This window comes from Felis catus, chromosome B1 (genome assembly GCF_018350175.1).
Source record: "Felis catus isolate Fca126 chromosome B1, F.catus_Fca126_mat1.0, whole genome shotgun sequence".
NCBI classification, from domain to species: domain Eukaryota; kingdom Metazoa; phylum Chordata; class Mammalia; order Carnivora; family Felidae; genus Felis; species Felis catus.
The window spans coordinates 153,365,386-153,392,205 of NC_058371.1; the positions used below are offsets into that span (position 1 = coordinate 153,365,386).

Below are 26,820 nucleotides of genomic sequence, written 5' to 3' on the forward strand. Positions count from 1 at the left end.
AAATGCTATCTTTCAAAATCACCTGGCCTTAGATTACTTGCTTGCTTCTGAGGGAGGAGTTTGTAGAAATTTAACCTGAGCCACTGCGGCCTACAGATAGATGATGAAGGAAAAGTCATAGAGGAGATCACAGACTGAATGAGAAAGGTTACTCATGTCCCAGTGCAGACCTGGAAAGGTTGGGACCCTGTGGAGTTATTTCGAGGATGGTTTTCAACTCCCGGGGGATTCAAAACCCTCATAGGTATTATCCTCTTGATTTGGGGAGCTTGCTTAATCCTACTTTGCCTAGCTTCCCTGGTTGTACGATCTGTCTCCAGCCTCATTGAGGTAATGATCGAAAGGAAAATGGCCATGCATGTGATGATGTTATGGAAATATAAGCCTCTAAGCCAAGATGATGCTCCTTGACCCTGAATAGGGGTCTGAGTATCAAAGGGGGAAATGTAGTCGAGCCCCTCCCTAAGGAATGTGGTGAAAGCCTCAAGACAAGAGAAGGCAACCTGGCTATGTGCGCATGCACAACATTCCTCACGACTTTGTAAAATAGACCACCCATTCAGACTGTATGTTACCATATATGGGAGACAAAGGACAAAAAATTGTACAAAAGGCTTCACCCCGCTGTGCTCAGGACTAAGTTTTTCAGGTATGAACCCACTGGGCCCGTGCTAGTACAGCAAATAAAGTTGCTTCCTGGGCAAAATAAACCTCAGTGTCCCATCTCTCTGTGGAAGAATCCTGCTACAGCAGAACTCATACATAGAAGCCCTACATTTTTCATTTCTCCTTTTTTTCTTCATTCATATATTTTTTCAGGCTTTCTCATTAATTTGAATAGACATTGAAGTAAGAATTGACACAGGTAGAGAGAAATCAATTGCTGTATTTCAGAGGTATGTATTTTAAATATAGTGAAGAAAATAAAACTGTCATAAGATTAAAAAACTTTAATTTTTGATTGGCAAGCAAATAAAATGAAGATTGCCTATAATATAATTAGAAAGTTATTTAGTGGAAAGAAGAATACGAACTATATTCTAGGTTCTGGCAGGCAAAAACAGAGGCTCTCTGGAGGAACTCCAGGGAGCAAAATACATGTTCTAGAGCCATGGCTTTCAACAGGAGATAACTGTATCCCAGTGAGACATTTGACAGTGTCCAGAAGCTTGTTTGGTTGTCAAAACTAAGAGAGATAATAGTATCTAGTGTGTAGAAGCCAAGTATGCTTCTAAACATCCCACAAGGCACAGGACAGCCTCCTGCAAAAATTGATTCAGCCCCTGATGCCAAGTATGAAGATTGAGAAACCATGTTCTACAATTCTTAATGAATCTGTATTCCACAAATATTAAAATTTGTATGTGAATTCCACCATTATAGAAACACTAGAATCTCAAAAAAAAAAAAAGTAAATCAAAGTAATGTTAAAGAATAACTAGGCACTTTGGAGTGCCTGGGTGGCTCAGTTGGTTAAGCATCTGACTCTTGATTCCTGCTCAGGTCATGATCTCACAGTTTGTGAGATCAAGCCCTACTTTTGGCTCCGTGCTGATAATGCGTGGGGATTGGGATTCTCTCTCTCTCCATCTCTCAGTGACCTTCCCATGCATGCATGTGCATTCTCTCTCTTTCTCTCTCAAAATAAATAAATTAATTAAAAAAAAAAAGAATAGCTTGGGGATTAATAAAATAAAACTAAAGAAAATCATACTCTCTTATTGTTTTCTGTGTTTAATAGTTAAACTACTCATAAACATTCACAATTTATTATTTTTATCATTTATTTGGTTTAAACTTAGATAATACAGATATTAAATGTAGAGACTGTTCTTTGTTTATCTCATCAGGATATGTCTGATTTTATGCTGATAATTATATCCTGGTCTCTGTGACTCCTGGATTTGATATCAAGGAGATTTCTCCTCATTCATTAAACTTAATAGCCAAATCTGAAGTTGTTTGAGTGTATGTTGACTTGCTGACCAAACAGCTTTCTGAGGCGACTTCCTGCTGGTGCATGGTTGAGAGCAAGTACTGCTTCAGGGACTGGACAAAAGCTTTTGTGGAACAGGTTTGTGTTTTCTTTGATAATACAATTTCCTCAATAGAATAGTTTCTACTCTACTTGTTTTCTTTCACTTCATTGTGCAAATAACCTCAACCACAGATCCCTTCTGGACATAGATTTTAAGTCTGCTGACTCTTCTCTGTTTACTGTTTTCTGTATCTGACCCATCCATTTACCCCTCATTTTCATTATAGTAGCATTAAGGCCATCAAAATTATCCACTTGGATGTAAATGTATCAATTTCTAATGAAACTTTATCATTAGGTTGGTGCTCAACATCCAGCCAAGAATATCTAATAGAAAGCTGTTTAGGGAGATCCTTAATAAAAAAAATCTTTTCTCTTCTTGATTTGGAAACTGGTTCATTTGGCTGCCTCACTCCATTAATTTAAATTACAAGCCTAGCAAAGACTTGGGCTATTGGCAGAACTCTATTCTCTTCAATCACTCCTTGGATACTGGTTCTTTTCTAATCTCTCTATTTCAACACTAACTTGTTGAAAACATAAAATACCAGGACACACAAACATACCAATGATATGAATTTTTTCTACCACCTTCCTTAAAATTACAGACTTAATAGATATATGACACATCTTCCAAGAATATTACTAAATGATTTGTCATGGTACAACAAGGAGAAACTGTTTCTAGCCTGAAATGTTTGTTTCTTTATTAGCTATATCTTGAGTGCTACACCATGCCATATTGTTCAGTTTTTCTTGGGGCAGTACCGCACTCTCAGGAAGCAATTCATCTATTAATTAAGGTGCATTCTATACTTCTTAATCAGACCTTAAAACCAAATGACTCCAATAAATAGAACCTTATTTATGTCTCTCCTTGCAGTCTCGATGTGATTGAAAGTCAAGGGCAGAGAGCAACCTCTAGTCAACAAACTTAAATGAATTTAGGTTCCTTTTGAGGTACCTTCTATCATGATTTGTCAATTCCTAGCTATCATCCACATGTTTCAAACTTCTCAAATCAACACATTGCTCTTCCACCAGGTAAAAGCTAAAAAAATGAAAGACAAGAAAAATTTTAGTATAAAATTAAAATTCAAAATTCACACAATCACTTTTACTCATATCCTATTGTTCAAAACTTTGTCATATGGACACACCTAAATGTAACACAGGTGAGAAAAGATCTAGGGAAGGCCATTCCAGTAGCTAAGTATTGCAGATGCTATTGCATAGACAAAGATAGAGGACAGGGATATTGGAGGGCATGTAGCAATCTGCTAAAATATATTTCTGAATAAATTGGGGGTACGGGTGAAAGAAGACTATAGACCTGTTTGGTGTTTAATCACTACTCTGTGGTCAGTCCCATTTTATATGGTAATGTGATAAAAGCAAGCCGTCAACTGATTGTAGCATGATTATATATTGGTTAAATGATCAAACAAGATAATTTACATAAAAGCTTGTGGAATAATACATATCGAACAATAATATGAAGGAGAGATGCATACTGTAATGAGGTGGAAAATGGGAAGGTATGATTAGCTTGGCTTCTACACATGTTTTACTACATTGTTTCATATGTTACCATAACTCTTTGTAACTCTTTTTTTTAAATGTCTATTTATTTTAGAGACAGAGACAGAGACAGAACGCAAGCAGGGGTGGGCAGAGAGAGAGGGAGACACAGAATCTGAAGCAGGTTCCAGGCTCTGAGCTGTCAGCACACAGCCCTGGATGAGGGGCTCAAATACATGAGCCATGAGATCACGACCTGAGCTGAAGTCGGACGCCTAACTGACTGAGCTACCCAGGCACCCCATGTAACCCTTTTAATTTGGAAAAAAAGGCAAACCAAGAAGTTATTGAGAGGATATTACCATAAAATACTTTGAATTTTAAAATTCAGTCATTAGAACTCAATGTTCATATAATTTACTATGCTACTCTTTATTTACCAAATAATTAATAAGTGCTTATTTTATGCAAGAAACTCTATGGAAGACTGAGGATACAATCATGAATAATCTAGAAAATATTCTTCCACTTATGAAGCCTACACATTGGTGTAATATACCGAGAAATAACCAAGACTTTAAATGTAGTCTGATCCATTCTCTAAGTGAAGTACTGTACAATATGCTCTGTGAGCTCTTGGAAGACTCACCTGAGAATTGAATGATAGGAGGTATGTCCCAAAGAAGTAGCATTACAGTGAGAACTGAAAGAGATGCAAGAATTATCCAGGAGAAGAAAAAATAAGAGTATTATTCACAAAAAAATCAGGATTCATTAGCACCAGAGTGAGAGACACTTGGTTAAGAAAGATATCATGGTAAGAAATATGTCTGAGTCTAACTCAGAACATTCTAATAACTCAAGTTTATTTTTGCAGAAAATACATTTTATTTTGTTACAAAGGTAGCTTTAAAAACTCCAATAACAGTTCTGGGAAGATAACTTTCCAACTGTATATTCCTTGTTTTCCCTTAAACTTCCTCCACAGAACAGCATATAGAAAATAAACCAGTAAGGGAGGCATGCAATTTTGAGTTTTTAGGAATCTTCAGAAGAGAAGACAAATATGAGAATTGGACAAGCTACAGAGAAGAAAATTTGCCACTTACGCATGAAAGCATTTGAAAGTGGTCATTTCATGGTCTTGAGAGGGCCAGGAGTGTAAATTAAATTGGGAAATCTCAGAAAGTGGCTTCTCCTTGTTACATGTTGTAACAACGTGTTGTTTGTAATCCCTGGGAGGTTTAAACAATTTCTCTTACCCCACTATAGTAGTGGCTATTGGAACTAATATATTTTTGGTTCTATTGCTTGCAACATAGGATGGGTTCTCCAAGAAGATATCTATCTATGTATCTATCTATCTATCTATCTATCTATCTATCTATCTATATGTGTGTATATATATATATGTATATATATATATATACATATATATACATACATATATATATATATAATATACATACATACATATATAATCATGCCTTCTATATCCATTCATCAGTTGATGGACACTTGGGCTGTTTCCATAATGTGGCTATTGTAGATAATGCTGCTATAATCATTGGGGTACTTATATCCGTTTGGATTAGTATTTTTGTAACCTTTGGGTAAATATCTAGTAGTGAAATTGCTAGATCATAGGACAATTTTATTTTTAACTATTTGAGGAAACTTCATACTGTTTTCCAGAGTGGCTGCACCAGCTTGCATTCCCTCCAATAGTGCAAGAGGGTTCACCTTTCTCCACATCCTCACCAACACCCATTGTTTCTTATGTTGTTGATTTTAGCCCTTCTGGTAGGTTTTGAGGCAATATCTCATTGTAGTTTTGATTTGTATTTCCCTGATGATGAGTGGTGTTGAGCATCTTTTCATGTGTCTATTGGTCATCTGGGTATCTTCTTTGGAAAAATGTCTATTCATGCCTTCTGTCCATTTTTTATTTGAATTATTTATTTTTGGATATTGAGTTTTATAAGTTCTTTTTTTTAATGTTTTTTTTTATTTTTAACAGAGAGAGAGGGACAGAGCATGAGCTGAGGAAGGGCAGAGAGAGAGGGGGTGACGCAGAATCTGAAGCAGGCTCCAGGCTCCGAGCTGTCAACCGAGAGCCTGATGCGGGGCTCAAACTCACAGACTGTGAGATCATGACCTGAGCCGAAGTTGGACGCTCAACTGACTGAGCCACCAGGCGCTCCTAGTTATATATCTTCTTTATATGTTTTGGATACTAACCTTTTATCAGCGATGTCATTTTTATTTTATTTATTTATTTATTTATTTATTTATTTATTTATTTATTTATTTATTTATTTATTTTTTCAACGTTTATTTATTTTTGGGACAGAGAGAGACAGAACATGAATGGTGGAGGGGCAGAGAGAGAGGGAGACTCAGAATCGGAAACAGGCTCCAGGCTCTGAACCATCAGCCCAGAGCCTGACGCGGGGCTCGAACTCCCGGACCGCGAGATCGTGACCTGGCTGAAGTCGGACGCTTAACCGACTGCGCCACCCAGGCGCCCCAGCGATGTCATTTTTAAATATATTGTCCCATTCCATAGCTTGCTTTTTAGTTTTGTTGATTGTTTATTTTGCTGTACAGATACTTTTTTTGATGAGGTCCCAATAGTTCATTTTTGCTTTTTTTTTCCCTTCCCTCAGGACACATATCTAGAAAGAAGTTGCTTTGGTCAATGTCAGAGAGATTACTGCTTGCCTTCTTTTCTAAGATTTTTACAGTTTCAGGTCTCATATTTAAGTCTTTAATCCACCTTGAATTTATTTTTATGTTTGGTGTAAGAAAGTGGTCCAGTTCCGTTCTTGTGCATGTTGTTGTCCAGTTTTCCCAACACCATTTGTTGAAGAGAATTTTTTTTTCATGAAATATTCTTTCCTGCTTTTTGAAGATTAATTGACAATATTGTTGTGGGTTAGTTTCTAGGTTTTCTATTGGGTTACGTTGATCTATGTATCTATTTTTGCACCCAGTACAATACTGGCTTGATCACTACAGCTTTGTAATATAACTTGAAGTCCAGAATTGTGATGCCTCCAGGTTTGTTTTCCTTTTTTCAAATTGCTTTGGCTATTCTAGGTCTTTTGTAGTTCCATACAAATTTTAGGATTGTTTATTTTGGTTCTTTGAAAAATGCAGATGGTGTTTTGATAAGGATTACATTAAATGTGTAGATTGCTTTGACTAGTGTAGACATTCTAACAATATTTGTAATCCATGATTGCAATCTAACAATATTCTTTCAGTCTATGAGTGTGTAATGCTTTTTCCATTTCTTTGTGTCATCTTCAATTCCTTTCATTATTTTTTTATAGTTTTCAGAATACAGAGCTTTCACCTTTTTGGTTAGGTTTTTCTTAGGTATCTTATAGTTTTTGGTGCAGTTCTGAATGGGATTGATTCCTTGATTTCTCTTTCTGCTCCTTCATTATTGGTGTATAAAATGCAACAAATTTCTGTATGTTGATTTTGTATCCTGTGACTTTACCGAATTTGTGTAATGGTTCTAGCAGGTTTTTGGTGGAGTCTTTCAGGTTTTCTATAGAGTATTATGTCATCTACAAATAGAGAAAGTTTGACTTCTTTTTGCCCATTGGATGACTTTTATTTTGACAATAGTAGCTGTGAGATTTTCATATATGGTCTTTATTATCTGGAAGTAGGTTTCCTCTAAACTTAGTTTGTTGAGGGTTTTAAACGTGAATGGATGTCTTATCATTCAAAGCCATTGTTTCCTTGTTTATTTTCGATTTAGATAATATGTCCATTGATATAATTGGGGTGTTAGAGTCCCCTATTATTAATGTGTTATTATCAATTAGTTCCTTTATGTTTGTTATTAATTATTTCATATATTTGGGTTCTATCATGTTGGGTGAATAAATATTGACAATTGTTATATGTTATTTTGAATTGTTCCCTTTATTATTATATAGTGTCTTTTTTGTCTCTTTTTATAACCTTTGTTTTAAAGTCTAGTTTGTCCAATATAAGTTTTTCTACTTTCACTTGGCTTTCTTTTCCATTTGTGTGGTAAATGTTTCCCTACCCCTTCACTTTCAATCTGCAGGTGTCTTTAGGTCTAAAATGAGTCTCTTGTAGGCAACATATAGATAGGTCATTTTTTTAAATCCATTCTCACATACTATATATTCTGATTGAAGTATGTAGTCCATTTACATTGAGTAATTATTGATAGATATGTATTTATTGCCATTTTAATACTTGCTTTGTCATTGTTTCTAGAAATTTCTCTGATCCTCTCTCACCTTTGTCACTTTTGTTCTCCCCTTTGCACTCAGAGTCCCCCTTGCACTCAGCCCTTGCAGGGCTGATTTAGTAGTTACAAACTACTTTAATTTTGTTTTTCTGGAAAACTCTTTATCTCTCCTTCTATTCTGAATGATAGTTTTGCTGGATAGAATATCTTGGCTGAAGAATTTTCCCATTGAGCTCTTTGAGCATATCATGCCACTTATTTCTGGCTTGCCAAGTTTCTGTTGATATATCTGCAGCTAGCCTTATGGGTCTTCCCTTGTAATTTTGGGACTTCTTTTGTCATGCTGCTTTTCAGCGTTTTTTTTTTTTCTTAATCATGTATTTAGCAAATTTAATTATAATATATCTTGGTGTTGGCCTCTTTTTGCTGATTTTTATGGGAATTCCCTTTGCCTCCTGGATCTGGATGTCTGCTTCCCTCCCTAATTTAAGGAAGTTTACTGCTATTATTTCTTGAAATAAATTTTTTACCCCATTTTCTCTCTCTTCTTCTAGGACTCCCATAACATGATGTAATTATATTTGATGGAGTCACTGAGTTCCCTAAGTCTATTCTGATGTTGCATAATTATTTCTCCCTTTAGTTCAGCTTTACTCTTTTCCATTATTTTACCTTCTGGGTCAGTAATTCATTCCCCTACTTCTTCCAGCCTGTTATTTATTGCATCAAGCGTGTTTCTAATCTCCTTCTTTGGACTCTCCATCTCTGATTGGTTGCTTGCTAACTATTTTATCTCTGTGGTAAGGGTCTCACTGATGTTCTCTATTCTTTTCTCAAGCCCAGTGAGTATCTTTATGAGTATTGCTTTAAATTCTTCATCAGGCATGTTACTTATAGTTTTTTTGTTTTTTGTTTTTTGTTTTTTGTTTTTTGTTTTTTTTGTTGTTGTTGTTTTTTGCTTAGATCTCTGGCCATGGCCTTATCTTGTTCTTTCAAGATATCTTTGTTCTTTCATGAATTCCTCTGTCTTGGTAGTTTGTCTAAGTCTTTGCCCTCTCCTGTGTGTTAGAAAAGCCAGTTATGTTTCTTGCTCCTGAAAGTAATGTCCTTAAGAAGAAGATGTCATATAGTCCCAGGGACTGGTGTGTCAGGGAGTATCTCCAGTGTGTGCTGTGTATACTCTGCAGTTGTGTTTTGGCTGCTCTGTCCTTCAGGTCAGTTGTCTGTAGTCTTCCTTTGCCTGCTGTGGGCAGTGTTTAGTCCCTAGCCTGAATGTGGCAAGTTTTAACAAGGTGTGTTCTGGTCTGCTTGTGAAATGAGACCTGACACCACTTACACAAGAACTGAGACCCTGCAGAGTTCTGGTCAGGAGATGTGGTGTGAGCAGGGGCTTGTGCTTGTCTTCTGGGAAAGGGGACCATGGAGCTAGGACTGAGGCAATCTTTACTGAGAAGAGCAATCCTCGCAGAGCACAGGAGGTGGGGCTTGACATAAGCAAGTTAGGCAACCAGTGTTGGAGCTGTGCTTGTTCCCACAGGTGGCTCTGTGTTTTGCAATTAAATAATTTCTGAATGTATTATATTTTAAATATTATTCTTGACAAGCATTTTTGTGCATGCTAATAATGTGATTGGAATGTCTTTTCTTTTTTATCTGGTTTGGCCTTTCATACATTCTTCAAGACCTATTCAGATATGACCTTTATGAAATCCTCCATGTTTCTCCTGAGACATAGAGATGACATCAGAACACTTCTCCAACTATAGTGTAAGGAACCAGATGGCAGTAGGTGAGTTTTGTTACATCTTTCTAAAAGCTAGAAACCCCCAGTGCTTATTATAAGAAAAGGCTTTTAGATATCAATTTTTCCTTTTAAATTCAATAGTGTCTTCAATCACATGAGAGAAAATACTATAGGTAACCCTAAATTATTGCTCTATTTTTTTGTTATGAATTGTTTAAGTATTTATGTACTATGCCAGAGAGTGAATTATCAGAGAATTATGAGAGACTGAGGTGCCATTTTATAGAGTTTGGTCAATAGAGACTTGACTGGCAAAGTCATGTTTTACAGAAACTGGAAGAAAGTGAAAGAAATTCGGCTATATCAGGGATGAACATTCCAAGGAAAGGGAACATTAAGTACAAACTCCAGAGGCAAACACATGATTACCATGTTCAAGGAAGACGTAAGAGGTCAGTATGGTGGAGCAGAGCCTAGAGTTGGATGAAGGAATGGAGAAGAGATGATAAGGTCATAGAGATAGCAGAGGACTCAATTATGTATGGTCTTATCAGCCAAAATAAGGACTTTGCTTTGTGTCTTGGTAAATATGGGGCACTTCTAAAAGTTTTAAGGATTAACATGAATCTGACATACATTCAAAGTAACAATATGGCTACTCTGTGAAAAATAGAAAGATAAGGACATATACCTGGAGATTAAGAGATAGTTGAATAATCTTGGCAAGAAATGATGATGGCTTGCACTAGAGTAGGACAGGCACAGTAGTGAAAAGTGGCTAGATTCTAGATATAATTTAAGGTAGTGACAACAGGAAGTAGGGTCTGTATTACTTTTCTAGGGTGGCCATAACAAGTTCACAGAAATAAAATATACTTATCTTATAACATTTCTCGAGGCTAGAAGCCCAAATCAAAGTGTTGGCAAGGCTTATTACTTCTGAGGGCTATTGGGGAAGAATCTGTGCCAGGCCTTTTTTTTTTTTTTTTTTTTTTTTTTTGTATATCACCATCTACTCCCTATGCCTATTCCCATAATCTTCATATTATGTTTATGTGCCTTTCTACAAATTTTCCCTTTTTATTAGGATAACAGTGATATTGAATGGGTCCACCCAAATGAACTCATTTTAACCTTATTGCTTCTTTTAAGACTCTATTTCCAAATAAGGTCACATTCTGATATATTGAAGGTCAGGACTTTTACATATGAATTTTGGGGAAGGACAAGTCAACTCATAATAGGGTCTATGAGAAAAATAAGATTTTGATTAAGGATTTTTTTTCAACGTTTTTTATTTATTTTTGGGACAGAGAGAGACAGAGCATGAATGGGGGAGGGGCAGAGAAAGAGGGAGACACAGAATCAGAAGCAGGCTCCAGGCTCCGAGCCATCAGCCCAGAGCCTGATGCAGGGCTCGAACTCACGGACCGTGAGATCGTGACCTGGCTGAAGTCGGACGCTTAACCGACTGCGCCACCCAGGCGCCCCTTGATTAAGGATTTTTATATAAATAACCAGAGAAGAAAGCTAGTGATTATCTCAAGTGCTCTTCACCTTATCCATTCACTCAATATTCAATAAATTCTTAAAAAGTGATTTGTTGTATGAACACTGTTCTAAGGACAATAGAGGAGAAACCCAAAGATTCATCCCACATAAATTCAACATTTTAATGGAATGTTTGTGGGCATATGTTTTTTTTTTTCCCTGAAGAACTGGCAATTTATTTAGTACTCCATGTAAAATATTTCCTAAATGTTCAATGAGACCTGAGGGGTAAAATCAGCATTTCCTCTCTGGGATGGTGGCTGACAACAAACTTGACTTCTCAGTTTTAACATGTGATTTGTCTCTTAGAGCCTCTGTTTTATCCTATGTAATATGGAGGTAGTACATTCATCTCACAAGATAATAGGATTAAATAAAGTATTATATTCCCAAGTGATGTTCAAAACGTATAAAGATGTAGAACTCTTGATGATGGACATCATCATAACATCTAATCTTAATCCTTTTCACCAGCTAAATGACATGAGTAAAATACCAATCAGTATGAGAGTGAACTATGTCTGTGCCCTCTTGAATCAAAGGTTTAATAGGAGAAATCAGAAGGTACTTCCTCATATTAAAATTTGAGGTATTAATAATTAGGTTATAGGAAGGCATAAAACCAAACATTTTTGTACCCTAAAACCTGACAACAGAGATAGCATAAATTTTAATTATTATACTCAAAATTACTTTTACATGTAGGAGAGTTGTTGGTGTCTCATTCATGTTCATATCTACCCTTTGTTCCTAGTTCTGCACCTACCAGAAATCAAATATTTAAAAATCTTTAGAAATGAAGCATTTAGGATATTGATAGGACAATAAATATGGAGAGCAGAGCCTAGCTGGATACCACATTTGTTCTCCCTGACAAAGGATCCTAGGGCAAGTGGAAGATGAGAGAACAAGCTGTGCTAGGATCACCACAGGAGGTTTTATGAGATGAATGGGGTTCTGAGATATTCCCTTATTTATGCAGCAAATACTGAGTGGTGACACCGCACCCCCCTAGGGTTGTAAAGATGAGAAATATGTAATTTGAATACTTAATTAGCTCATAGTCTGGTCTCAGGAAAAAAAAATATATATATAGTTATAATAAATAGCACTTACTCTCCTCTCAATATGTACCAGGCATTGTTCTAAGTAATCTACCTGGGTCAATTTCTTTAACTCTGAGAACAACTTTAGGAGAATTGGACACAGGTATTAAGAGCTCAGGAAATGTGCCAAGGTCACATAGCCAGTCAGTGGTGAACTTGAGATTTGACCCAGGTAGTTGGCTCCAAAGCCTGCACTTTTAACAGTCATTCCATTTTGCTAAAGCAATTCTAATGTAGTGTGGTAAATAAAATGATAGATTCATAAATAGACATATAAATTTAAAAAGGGAATTGATCAAATCTATCTGTGAAGTGGTTAAGGAAGATCTCACTAAGGTGGGTGCTACACAGTAGGATTTTGAAGGCTAAATAGGGATTTTCCAGGTAGAGTAGTGGCATAGTGTCTCTGGTTAAGGATGTTGAATTTCACACAGGCTTTAAATTTGCTTCCTCCTGGAAGTTTATGCAAATAAAAAAGATAGTCTGGTTTTTGTTCTATGTTACTTTGGAGCACAGGGAGTGGAATAAACTTGGAAGGACTAACACAAAAGCAGAGAAGAGAGCAGAAACATATTGATAGAAGTGGAAAAATTCTAATGGATAAGTGAGAACTATGTTAGAAGACTGAAAAAAAAATTGTTTTTCAGGTGGAGAAATCTGAGAAACACCTGATTTCTTTCACACAAGCCTCCTAATGTTCAGGATTTGAGGCGCCAGCATGGTAGATTGCTAATGGCGACACAGATGTTCTAGCTGCAGTGAGGTCTACTCCTTAAACTTGGGTAAGCCTTGTGATTTGACCCAAAATGTGGCAGATGTGGCTTTGCTTGAGGCCTGAGCCTAGGCACAAGACACCATGTAGTTTCCATTTGTGCCCTCTTAAAATCCTGCTGACAAGTAAATAAGTCTGTGCTAGAAAATGAAAGACCACACAGAGAGCTTTTTCAGCTGAGACAGACACAAAGAAGGCCAGTAACACATGAATCAGAAATGAGCCATCCCAACAGAGCTCAACCTAAACTACTGAGCTCAGAATTGTGAGCAAATAAATGCTTACTATTTTAAGTGATTAAATTTTGGGGTGGCTTGTGACATAGCAAAAAGCTAATTTCTTCAACCAGCTTTCACTGTAAGTAGCAATGAAACAAAATGTAAAACATAAAGGCTGAAAGTTTATGTAATAAACAGTTTGATGCACAGATCTAATCCACTGCACAGAGCTGGACAGAGGTCTGGGGTTTTATTCTCTACATTGGATGAAATGGAAGATCTTTGGATCAAGGGACACAAGGCACAAAGGCACAGGGAGTATATTAAAACATAATTATTAAGTGATAAGTGATACAGTGAATTTAATGACTTGAAGAACTTTTATGCATTTTTCTCTCAAACCTGGTAGCCAGACCTTTACACTTTAGTGAAAATACTAGAACATTCACTGGAGAGTGGACCAACTCAAGAGAAAGATCCTAAAAATAGTCCCATTATTATATGTATGTATAATTATTGTTCAACAAATAATAATCCCCTTGTTACTACCACTCCATGCTATGATCACCGTTCCTGGCCTTTGTGAAAGGAGCATACATTTCCATCCCTCAGTTGCTGACTTTTCCATGTGACTTCATTATCGTATGCCACTGAGATATTTTTGCTGTCTGCCCTGTAGCAATAACTGATAAATACAAAGTATTCTGTGAGGATGGGGCACAGGCCACATCATCCTAGAATAACATAAAAAAAAAAAAGTAGCGGTATAAACACTGGATGTCAGCTGTTTTGAAGAAAGTCAAAGGGACTTAGACACTCTTAAGAAATGCTGCATCTCCAAATTTCTTGATGTCACTGTATGGAAAAATCCGGATATTAAAAATCCTGAATCAGAAAAGTGAAATATCACTCTGAATATGAAAATGTTTTAGGAATGCTTTTGCCAGTTTGTTTGATTTACCTATTAACATATGTGTCAAAGTAAATCAATGATTAAAAATGTATTTAAATGTGTATATAAGACCTTTTTAAAGCATAAAATGAAATGTTTAAGTGGTGGGAAAGTAATAGGTCAGTTTAACTCTAAATGCTTTAATACTAAATAAACTAACAGAAAATCTTATAGTTAATAATTTCTTAAGTTAAATGAAATTAGATCAATGATTGTCAGATGATAATTATATGGAGAAAGATAGAGTTAAGCAAGGCAGTTAAGGAGAGAGAGAGAAAGAGAGTGAGAGAGAGAGAATGAATGCGGGAGGGGCAGAGAGAGAGGGAGATACAGAATCTCAGGCTCCAGACTCTGTGCTGTCACCACAGAGCTCCACCTGGGACTTGAACCCACGAACGTGGGATCATGACCTGAAACGAAGTCTGACGGTGGGAAATCAAGAGTTCAGTTTTTCACTTTCTTAATTATAAGCAATTTTCTGAGGTGCAATGAGTTTCCTGAAATGTATCACATTATTTTATAAATTTGTGGACTAAGCACTTCAGATTTAAATCTTTTAACAAGTTACACAAAGTTGGTTTGTGGAAGTCTTACTCTCATAAACACATGGACATTAGAAACACACACACACACACACACATACATACATACACACACAGATATTGAGATCAAAATCAAATATAATGATCTAAATTTAGATGAACATACAACTGTCAAGTTATTAGCTTAGATGAGAGTGTTTTATTCAGGCACTGACAGGCCACTGTTTCTCAGAATTTCACAATTTTCTGGATCCTAAGTGTACCAGATGGTCTTAAAACTTGGCTGCACAGTGAGATGATGTGTTCAGACGATGGGCTGGCATAGTGTATGAGAACAGAATGTAAAACAAAGGGAAATGCCCGGGCTGCTTATTCATGACCAAGTTCTCTGGAGAAAATAAGTGCACAGAATTACAGGCTCCCTTCTCTGCCTATGGCACATTTCTCTGTCCACTTGCTCAATCTGGTCAAAACCAGCCAAATTTGTAAACATAAATGAATCACCTAATTTATCTTTTTACATGGCAGAAAACTGTCAACCAAGATATCCTGCATTAGGATTCCACCTTAAGGATGAGATAGTTGATTCATGACTGCTGACAAGTTAACCTTCTATGTGACATAATTTTCTCTGTATTAGTAAAGGGAGGGGTTCAATTAAGACTGAATTCAAAAATTACCAGAACATTCCATTTGGGATATTATTTTATTCATATTCTTCATTTTTTTAATTCAGCAAGTGAAATTTATATAAATTTCTGGATAGGAATTATAACATGGAAGTATGAATGTAAGTATATTTGAAAATATAGGTTGTGATATTATTGCTTTGAAACGAAAAAGATGCTTTACTTCCTTACCAAAATCTTTAGTTTTACCTTTAGACACTATTATCAGGACAACCTTTAGGTTAATAAAACCATTGTCAGTGGTGCCTGGGTGGCTGTCAGTTAAGTGTCAGACTGCAGCTCAGGTCATGATCTCGAAGTTCGTGAGTTGGAGCAGGCATCAGGCTCTGTGCTGACAACTCGGAACCTGGAGCTTGCTTTGGATTCTGTGTCTCCCTTTCTCTCTGCCCCTAACCCACTATCATTCTGTCTCTGTCTCTCTCAAAAATAAATAAACATTAAAAACAATTAAAAGCAAAAAAAAAAAAACAAAACCCAAAAACCAAAAAACATTGTCAGACACAGTACCTGTGACAAAAAAGACTTAAATTTGAAAACTGATTTAAGGCATCCAAAAAAAATTTTTTTAACTATATGATTTTGAAAATAGATTTAAAAATGTGAATTTGAGCTTACTATAGAGAATCTAATATAGCTCTGAAATAACTAAATATCTATTTATTTTTTGGTTTTAAAATTAATGATATATTTAGATATATTCCTTAACAATATATAAACATATATGTTATAAACTCAAGCATAGACAAATAATGGTTTTAAATTAACTGCTGATTTTTATGACCTTATATTTACTTTAATTCTTCTGATATGTTCTTATGTAAGGCAGTTTGCCTTATATGTTTTCATCTTTTAGAAAAGAATGAAATAAATATGAGCAGACTTTACAGGCTAGCGTCTAGTTTTAACATAGGATGGCTTCCAGTGGTTCACCATAGCTACCAGAACAGAAAATTAGAAAGAGTTATAAGGCTATCCTCAATTATTGATTGCAGAGACAGCATTACCCCACTCACTACGCTACCCTGCCAATCAGGGAGAATCGTGGGGACTTAACAAATCAGAGTCTTTTGTTACTGGACAACTAGGTTAGAATGACCACCAATAATCAGTACTTAAACAATTAATTGGAAGTAGAAGAGAAGAAAGCATTATTCTCTGGTAGCAGGCAGACCTGTAAGTATAGGGTAGAGATGGGTTTTGTGATGGCTTCTGGTAGATCTCCTGTGTCTTACTCATTTGGGGGCTGTAAGCAGCTGAGACTCCTGTCCTTCAGAGTTCTTAAAAACTAGTGAAGGATTTCACTGACTTTGACTTTAACAGTCCTTCTAAAGGCTGGATAAGCTTCTCATTCTTAGGATCTGATTATTTTCTTCTCGGAACACCCATAGTAGTTTTATATAGCAGACTGAACCCAGAATGTTGGACAGGTCAAAAATATTTATATAAATGAAGATTTTTGGTTTTTTGTGAAGTACCCTTCTGCATATCTCCTTAGAAGGCTGAATGGAAAATAAAGAAATTAAACAAACAAAGCTGGTGTTCTTAAACATGGCTTCTTAGGTATACTTTTACCAAATTTCTGAAAATAAATACCTTTAGCCAAGATCTCTCTTCTGTTTCATACTAGTTTTTTTCCAACTCTAGATGCAATATCTAACTTTGTAATTTAGCAGTTTCCATCCTTCCATCGAAATGTCCAGAAAGTTCTTGACTGTTTTGCCTGTTTCTTAGTTTATCCAAGGCTAAATTATATTCCACGTGATACCACAATGGTCATAATGGTCACTGTTGTGAAACAAAACAAAACAATACAAAACAACAACAACAACAAAAACAACACAAAAAAGACCCCACCTTATTTGTCAGCTGGTGTCTTCAAGCTAAAATTCCAAATTCCTTGGGGTGCCTGGGTGGCACAGGCAATTGAGTGTTGGACTGTTGATTATAACTCAGCTTGTGACTTAGTGATCATGGGATCGATCCCCAAGTCAGGCTCCATGCTTTCTTGTGTGCACTCATGAATGCTCTAAATACATACATACATACATACATACATACATAAACTTACAAATTCCTTATTGTAGAATTCAATATCCTTAATTTTCTGGCTTCTGTTTCTTTTTTAAGACTCTTTTTTCACCACCACCCTGAATTCAATTCTGTATTCCAAACACCTTCAATTACATGTTATTTATGGCATACTTTATGGTGTAACTTTTTCTTTATGGAATAAATTCCACTCACTTTACTCTCCTTATTCCCTCTGCCTCTGGCTCATTTGTATTATGCTACTTTCTCTAGACCTTCTCTTGATTTTTCAAAATTGTTAAGTGTCCCACTACTCCAGTCCTATAACAACAGGACCTACTCCATTGCGACACAGGACATCCTATCTTTCTGCCTGTTTTGCTCACTAGCCTATAGGTTACTTGTATGCTGTGTCTTCCCCTCTTCTCTCTGTTCTTTAGTGCTGAGCACAATCCTTGAATACATAGGCATAAAATATAAATATGGTACTAAGATAATTTTCATCCGTAATAATTTCCACGCTATGATTTTTAACACTAGTGTTTTATTTATTTATTATTTATTTATTTATTTATTTATTTATTTACTTATTCATGTATTTATGTTTTAGAGAGAGAGAGAGAACGAGTGCTGGAGAGGGGCAGGGGGGGATACAGAGAGAGAGAGAGAGAGAGAGAGAGAGAGAGAGAGAGAGAAACTCAAAGCAGGCTCCACGCTCATTACAGAGCCTGACTTGGGGCTTGATCCCATGACCCTGGGATCATGACCTGAACCAATATCAAGAGTTCGATGCTCAACTGACTGAGCCACCCAGGCACCCTTAACACTAGTGTTTTTGACTGAGTGTGATTTTGCTTTATAGCTCCATCTTGGAATTAAATTCAAATTTCCAAATTAAAGAAATATACTCAGGGATACTGGGGTGTCTGAGTCAATTAAGTGTCCAACTCTTGGTTTTGGCTCAGGTCATGATCTTGTGGTTGTTGAGTTCAAGCCCTGTATCTGGCTCCATGCTGTGAGCATGGAGCCTGCTTGAGATTCTCTCTCTCCCTCTCTCTCTTCCTCTCTCTCCACCCCTCCCCCACTTGCTCTATATCTGTCTCTCAAAATAAATTAATAAACATTTAAAAAATACACTCAGATTTTTTTATGGCTAATAAAATAATACTCTCAGTCTTTTTGATATCACTAGTCATAATAAAAAATTCTGATGATGCATCGTACTTTTTACTCTCTACACAGTACACAACAGTTATAAAAACTGACATGTGATGTACCCATGTTTTGGCACTAGCATGTTTCATAAATATATATATAAAGTTAACCAATTTTGTCTCTATATGTAATTTCATTTTAATAATGATATATATATATATATCATATCAGCATGTATATATCATCATTAAAATGAAATTGTTTCTCTAATAGTTTACCCAAGTGGCCTAAAAGAATAATGTTTACCACCACCACCTCTCACAAAATAAATAAGGTAATTAACTAATTAAATTTCACTCTTTGCAGTATGATGACCCTGGTAACTGGGAAATTGTTGCAGGATAGCCAATGTTTATTTCCTCTGTGGAAGATTTCAGCACTACTGAGAGGTTAGTTAACATGCTATCTTTTACACTATTTTGGTGGGAGTACAAATATGATCTTGCTACCAAATCAGGCTTATCTGATAAAGAGAAGAAAGGTCAAGTCTCCATGCTTAAATAAGCATTACAAAACCCCACTATTTTTTAATGCTGCATGTTGAACGGTTACTCTTTGTCCCAAAATTTAAGGATGTTTGAAATTTCAGAATTTTAATACTTTTAGAAAATAATTTATGTTGAGTTCTCAATTATCTAAGGAATATAGTTAATATTTTGATATTCATCTATAATGAAATAGTGCACATTTTTAAGAATTCATTTAATGGTGTTTCTCTTAAGACACTGAAAGAACAATGTACAAAATTACATATTAAAATTATTTAAGTCCAGGTGAAATTACTGCCATATTTATTTTACCGTAGAGAAAAACACTTCTATATGCTAATCATCACAATTTTAAACATCAAATTTGTTTTGTTTAAGTTATTAAGTAACTAATTTCCTTATCTTGATTAGATTAAGCTTCAAGATTAGTGGCATGATAAGAGTATTTGACTTACATTCAGTGAGTACTATAACAATATTTCTTTTTCTGCTTATAATTAACACATTTTAAATATATGATGTAAAGGGATTTGTTGAGTATATATCCTAAGATATTTGTTCAACAAAGTACCATATACATGCTTGCATAAGCATAGTTATAATACATTGGAAAGATACAATGGATCTGTTTTAACTCCAATATACTTTGTATGACATAAACATTTAAAAATATTCAGATAGTGGAGCTCCTGGGTGGCTCAGTTGGTTGAATGTCCAACTCTTGATTACATCTCAGGAAGTGATCCCAGGGTCGTGGGATCAAGCCCTGTGTCAGGCTTCATGCAAGATTCTCTGTCTCCCTTTGCCCCTCTTCTCTGCTCTCTCTCTCTCTCCCTCTGTCTCTTAAAAACAAAAAAGTTTCACATAGGCCACCCATAGTCATAGTCACCAATTTCATATAAATTATTCAAGTGCTTTCATTATCTTAGTACCTATTTTATCCAGATTCTTAAAAGGCTTCAAATCACTATTGGACTTTAAAAAAAATCCTGCACAGGAAATCAAAAGGAAGACAATTATTTTTACCTGTTATATAGTAAAACATTAGGAGTTAAGCAACTTTTTTTATTCTTACAATGTTCTTGATGATAGTATACAATAACAGCATTAGTTATTTGCACTTGATTCTATGATTATAATAGCAATAATCAGTTGACTTTATAAACCTCAAACTTGTTTATATGCTAATAGAAATCATCCAGTGTTTTTGAAGGGACTGAGCCAGTGAAATCCACTTTAAGATGAATAAATGCAGAGCCTTTAATTAAAGTGCTTTAGTTTCCCCAAATTTAGTTTAGGTTGACACATATCTATGCCAGATGCATTCTCAGATTCAGTATACTAGGGAAATATAATTACATATTTTAAATATTTCTGCATTAAAAAAGAAATTAGAGCCATGTGGAATGTAAGAAAAAAATCACTAATTCCCTTAATGTTTTATATGAATAAGTACTAATGCTCTCTTTGCATCTAGCACTCTACATAAGCACCAAGGAAAGCAGATAATTTAAATAACTTAAACTCCAGAGAGCTTTAAAGTACTTTAGCATAATTTCCTAAATTTACATAAGTCTAAAAAAATTTTTAGATGCTATAGCAATTCCAATATGGCAATAAAATTATTTTTTCTGTATTTAATTTATCCAACTTAAAAAAACTTCTTTATTCTTATATCTTAGATATGTTTCATGTAAATAAAATACATTTGGGGTCTTTAATTTTGTTTGACAGTCTTTATCTTTACAAAGGTCTTTTGAACTATTTATAATTTATGTCATTACACACATAGTCACATTTTCATCTACTCTCTTACTTTGTTTTTGCTTTATTATTGTTGATCTTTTTAGGGGGTGCATGGGCCATTTTTTTTTACTATTTTATTTTCTTTGTAGTCAGTTTGGAAGTTATATAGTCTGTTATTATTCTTTCAATAATTAGTCTGAAAAATATGGCAAATGTACTTACTTTAGTTTTAACATTATTATCTAAACCTTCCTTCTGAACATGAAAATGGCCTTTGAATATTTTAACTTCATTTCCCTCTTTTCTACTTACAGACAAAATATTATCATATATATTACTTCTATATTGTCATTTTTTTAAGTTTATTCATTTATTTTGAAAGAGAGCATTTGTGCATTCACGAGTGAGGGACAGGCAGAGAAGGAGGGAGAGAGAGAACCCCAGGCAAGCAACCTTCACACTGTCAGCACAGAGCCAAACCTGGGGCTCGAACTAACGAACTTTCAGATCATGACCTGAGCCGAAATCAAGAATTGGACACTGAGCCACCCAGGTGTCCATTCTATATTGTCATTTTTAGACTTCATAAGAATTGTTTAATAGATACTTGTTATTTATTTACATTCTTCCTTATATTTACCATAGTGGAAATGAAGGCACATTCTGCTCTAGGTGATAAATGTTTTCTCACAGGAATACAAATTATCAATTCTGAAACTACTTTTCTTATACTGCAGCTGAACAAATAAAAAAATACATTGTAGATAATCAGAACTAGGTTATCACTGTCTGGGAAGAAAAGTACAAATAAGGAAATAAGAGAAGGATGCTAGAATAAATTGTGATTAATTCTGTGGTGCTGGACTTAAGCCAGAGATAGAAATATTAATTCATGTGTATTTAAATTAATAATGGATAGATATATGTATATAAATATAGAGATATCTGTATGCACCTTGTTTAATATCCATTCATGCATTGCCTGGTTCTGGCATTTGAGAGAAACTAAGAGTACAGACCTAATGGTAATCAGCAAATCTAGTCCCCCGATTTTGGTTTCAAAATAAAAGGAAACATGGGGCGCCTGGGTGGCGCAGTCGGTTAAGCGTCCGACTTCAGCCAGGTCACGATCTCGCGGTCCGTGAGTTCGAGCCCCGCGTCAGGCTCTGGGCTGATGGCTCGGAGCCTGGAGCCTGTTTCCAATTCTGTGTCTCCCTCTCTCTCTGCCCCTCCCCCGTTCATGCTCTGTCTCTCTCTGTCCCAAAAATAAATAAACGTTGAAAAAAAAATTAAAAAAAAAAAAAAAGGAAACAGGCTTTCCTCTCCAATAAAAGGAAACAGGCTTTCTAAGCAACTTATTTTATCTAGGGCTGGGTCATGGAAAATACAAGATTAGTGTAGGACATTTTATAGTTTCAAAGAGTAAGAAAGTGCTAAAAGAAGAAGCAGGGAATAGAGGAGGAGGAGACGGAAGAGAATGGAGATTGCAATGCCCAACAGACAGGGTTAAATAGAAAGAGATCTCAGCTGCCAATGGGCAAAACTGGAACAATTCAAGCAAAATGACACAAGAACATCGTATTATAAGCAAAAAAGTAAACATCCATGATCCATACTGATATTAATAACTGACTGAATAAATAAATGGGAATGAATCAATGACTCATCTTTTGGAAGAATTCCAATTAATACACATAAAAAGACTAAAGGAGTTTTTTAAAATTTGTTTCTTTTAGTGTTTATTTGTTTTTGAGAGAGATAGAGAGAGAGAACGAGCAGGGAAAGGACAGAGAGAGAGGGACATACAGAATTTGAAGCACGCTCCAGGCTCCAAGGTGTCAGCACAGAGCCCAACGTGGGGGCTCAAACTCATGAACTGTGAGATCATGACCTGAGCTGAAGTCAGACGCTTAACCAACTGAGTCACCGAGGTGCCCCAACTAAAGGAAATTTTTAAAAATCACCACTAGTAACAAACAGTAATGCTGCTATCAAGATCCAACAATGAATGCTAAAATTAGTGAGCCAAACCTTGAAGAAAAATAAGATATCTGTACAGCTTCAACATATCCCTTCTTCTGCAAATAAATTAATTGTGGTGGTGGTTTTAAAATATGTCAACAAATTATTTGATACCCTTCCCTCTGCTAGGTGTAGACTGACAGCTTGTCTATTTATTTTGGGCTGGATTTATTTACTTCTATGAATAGATCATGGAAAGGAAAAAGAATGGAGAAACCTGGCTAACACCATCCTAACTAAATATCAATGTTAATATCGCCAGTAATAAATATATTGATACATATACCCACTGATATGATATGATAAAGACATTTCACCTCCATGTTATTCTTAACTACACTTGCCATGCTCAGATAGATTTGTCTTAGATTTACTTATCCGATTGGCACTTTTAAGAAGTGTCAAGTCATGAATATGGAACAGCAAAAAATGAAGAACTGTGAGAGTTTGGAGGAGATGAAACAGACATGATGCTTTAATATTCTGCATTGAACTTGAGAGCAGAAAAAAGATATTTGTGGTAAAACTGGAGAAAACTGCATAATTTTTAAACATTTATTTGATTGTATTATAATCACATTAATATCTTGCTTTTGGTAATTACACCATGCTTATTTAAAATGGTAGCCTTGGGGGAAGCTGAGTGAGGCATACACACCCAAGCATGTAATACCTTAGCAACTTTCTTGAAGTCTAATTATTTCAGTTTATGAAAGTTTTAAAGAAAAGTAGAATGGGTTACTAAAGCAAAATCTAACTCTTTGAAAAGGACAAAACATACTGTGTCATATTCAATGAGTAAAATCAAAGGACCCTATAAATCAAAGGACAAAATGCATTATTGCAAAGGTACAGAATAATTTTAAAACCATGCAATATTACTATGTACAATTTTTTAAATTTATTTATCAGTGAGTTAATAGTAAATGAATTAAAAATAAACTGAAATTGATTAGGTAACAGACAAGAATCAAGTATCTTCAACTAATTTTTCAGAGTTTTGATTTTACTCTATTCCATAAAGAATGTGTTTTGATGGCATCTGGGTGGCTCAGTCAGTTAAGCATCTGACTTCGGCTCAGGTCATGATCTCACTGCTGGTGGGTTCAAGCCCTGCACTGAGCTCTGTGCTGACAGCTCAGAACCTGGAGCCTGCTTCAGATTCTGTGTCTCTCTCTCTCTCTCTGTTCCTCCTTGGCTCGCACTCTGTCTCTCTCTGTCTCAAAAAAATAAATAAATAAAAATTTTAAAAAATGTGTTTGGGGACGCCTGGGTGGCTCAATGACTTAAGTACCGGACTCTTGATTTTGGCTCAGGTCATGATCTCATGGTTCCTGAGATGGAGCCCCAGGTCAGGCTCTGTACTGACAATGCAGAGCCTGCTTGGGATTCTTTCTGTCCATCTCTTTCTCTGCCACTCCCTATCAAAAATAAGTAAATACACTTAAAAAAATAAAAAGAATGTGATGTTTGTGTTTTGTTTGTTGTTATTTTTTAGCTTTCTCATTCTTATGGAAATGTTAACATACATTACAATATTTTTTCTTATTTTATTTTGTGGAATGTTTTTTACTAATTCCTCTTTCTGTATTATTTTCTCCTTTTTTTCCTTCTCTTTTTCCTCATTTTTATCCCTCTTGCCTGTCCTTCTTTTTATCTCTTCCATATTTTTCTTCCTCTTCTGTCTTCTCTTTCACTTTAACTTCCTCCACTCCATCCTCTTCTTTCTCCTGTTTCTCTTACTCCTACTTCTCTTCCTCATCTTCTTTTTTGCATCATCTACTCCTTTTTCTCTACTTTTCCTTCCTTTTCAATTTCTACTTTCTCCTCTTTCTCAGTCTCTCTTCTTTTTTCATTTTTTCTTTCCATTTCCTCCTCTTCATTTCTTCTACTTCTTGCTTCTCTGTTTCATCTTTTGGATCATACTAATTGTAGTGGGCTAAAATTAGCAGAGAAAATTGTGTGTCACGTTAGCACACATAGTAGCTGTTTAGCACCAATTGTCGTGCATGTCTAAATATTTTTATTTAGCAGAACAAATCAAAACCTGATTGTAAGGGGGATAATTATATGGTTGGAGAATTATTTGATTTTAAAAGTTTTGAGGGTAATTTTAATCTCTGTTTTTAACACTAAATTTCTTTTTTTTTCTATTATTTTATATTTCTCAATGTATTTCATCAATGAAAACCATTAACAATCTAAAATTTTTGTCATAAAAGCCAAATGAAAGCTAGGGACTCCTGAGTGGCTCAATCAGGTAAGTGGCCAACTCACTCTTGGTTTCAGTTCAGATCATGATCTCAGGGTTCATGAAATCCAGCCCCACAGAGAGTTCTGAGCTGACAGCACAGAACCTGCTTGGGATTCTCTTTCTCCCTCTCTCTCTCTGACCCTCCCCTGGCCACACTTGCTCTCTCTCTCTCTCTCTCTCTCAAAATAAATAAATAAACATTTTTAAAAAGCTAAATGAAGACTTAATACCAAATATTTTTCTTACTGTAAAGAATTAGCTACTTTTATAGGCTGCTATGTAATAACTTTATATAAAAACCAAACTAATTTTATTACCTAGTGCATTGAAACATATTCCCCCTATTCATGCCACCTAAATTATGGATTAATGGAGACTTTTGAAAGAGTACATTCCAAAGTTTATTATGCCTAGTTTAAGAACATAGCTTAAAAAGACAATATTGCTAGAAAAAGTGACCTGCAAATGTCATTACATACATTTCTCACTCAAGAGATAAAGCTGGTTGATTTCCTGTAAATTTTAGTCATGTAGAAATTATTAATTTTCCCTCTTGAACAGCAACTAAGTATAAAACCAGTTTTAATATATATTCTATTATAGTGAAATTCACTCTTTTTGTTGGTGTGCTTGTGTGGGTGTGTGCATGTGTGTGTGTATGTTTATATCTTTAAATGTAGTTTTGGTTAGTAAAAGACCAGTAACAAAGTTGTTGTCAGATTAGTTCATTAATACTGAATTTAGAGAAGTCCCAATTTAAAAAATACAGCTTTTTAGGCTTTTGAATTCAGCTTGTAGACATTAATTATCCTTTAATAAGTATAGATTTTTAGAAAACCATTGGTAAGTTCCTGGATTTTATTTAATTTTGGTATTTTTATTTACTAACTTATAAAGATTATTTAAAAATTAAGCCTGGGGAGCCTGGGTGGCGCAGTCGGTTAAGCGTCCGACTTCAGCCAGGTCACGATCTCGCGGTCTGGGAGTTCGAGCCCCGCGTAGGCTCTGGGCTGATGGCTCAGAGCCTGGAGCCTGTTTCCGATGCTGTGTCTCCCTCTCTCTCTGCCTCTCCCCTGTTCACGCTCTGTCTCTCTCTGTCCCAAAAATAAATAAATGTTGAAAAAAAATTTTAAAAAAATAAATAAAAATTAATAAACATTTAACATCCTTGGTTTTCTTTAACATTCCACATATTATTATTTAACACAGAAATTCAGAATAACAAATGACATATTGTGTCAAATCATAATAATGACTATAGTTATACTGATATTCAAAATCATTTTCCTACTACTCTCATTTTACCTATCATCATTGTAACCCAGAAAGCTAATATTGATCATTAACTAAAAATTGCATGCAATAAAACTGAACCAAAAGGAAATTAATAATTGCCCAAGTTCTCACATTTAAAAAATGGGAAAGAAGCAATTTAAATCAACAGTCTGTTTCAAGTTTGTGAACTTAAATGATAATGAGCCTAAACCTATTTTAGGTTTCTATAAAGTGCAATCTTTAAAAAATATCAAATTAAAATAAGTTTAAGAAAAAAAAAGAGGGTCAAAATTACTAATATCAGAAATGAAAGAGGTAATATAACCAGAGATTCCATTCCATAACATTAAAATGATAATAAAGGAATACTATGAACACTATTATGCCCACAAATTTGATAGAGTAGATGAAATGGA

The 26,820-nt window shown here is 35.3% G+C and overlaps 1 long non-coding RNA gene across 1 annotated transcript in view; it reads left to right on the forward strand.

Annotated features, from left to right (window-relative positions):
- Positions 1-26,820, forward strand: part of LOC109499140 — a 294,496-nt gene that overhangs the window by 254,665 nt on the left and 13,011 nt on the right. The window contains exon 4 of the long non-coding RNA XR_006597042.1: positions 18,926-19,008. This is a non-coding gene — a long non-coding RNA (uncharacterized LOC109499140). The remainder of the gene's footprint in view (positions 1-18,925; positions 19,009-26,820) is intronic.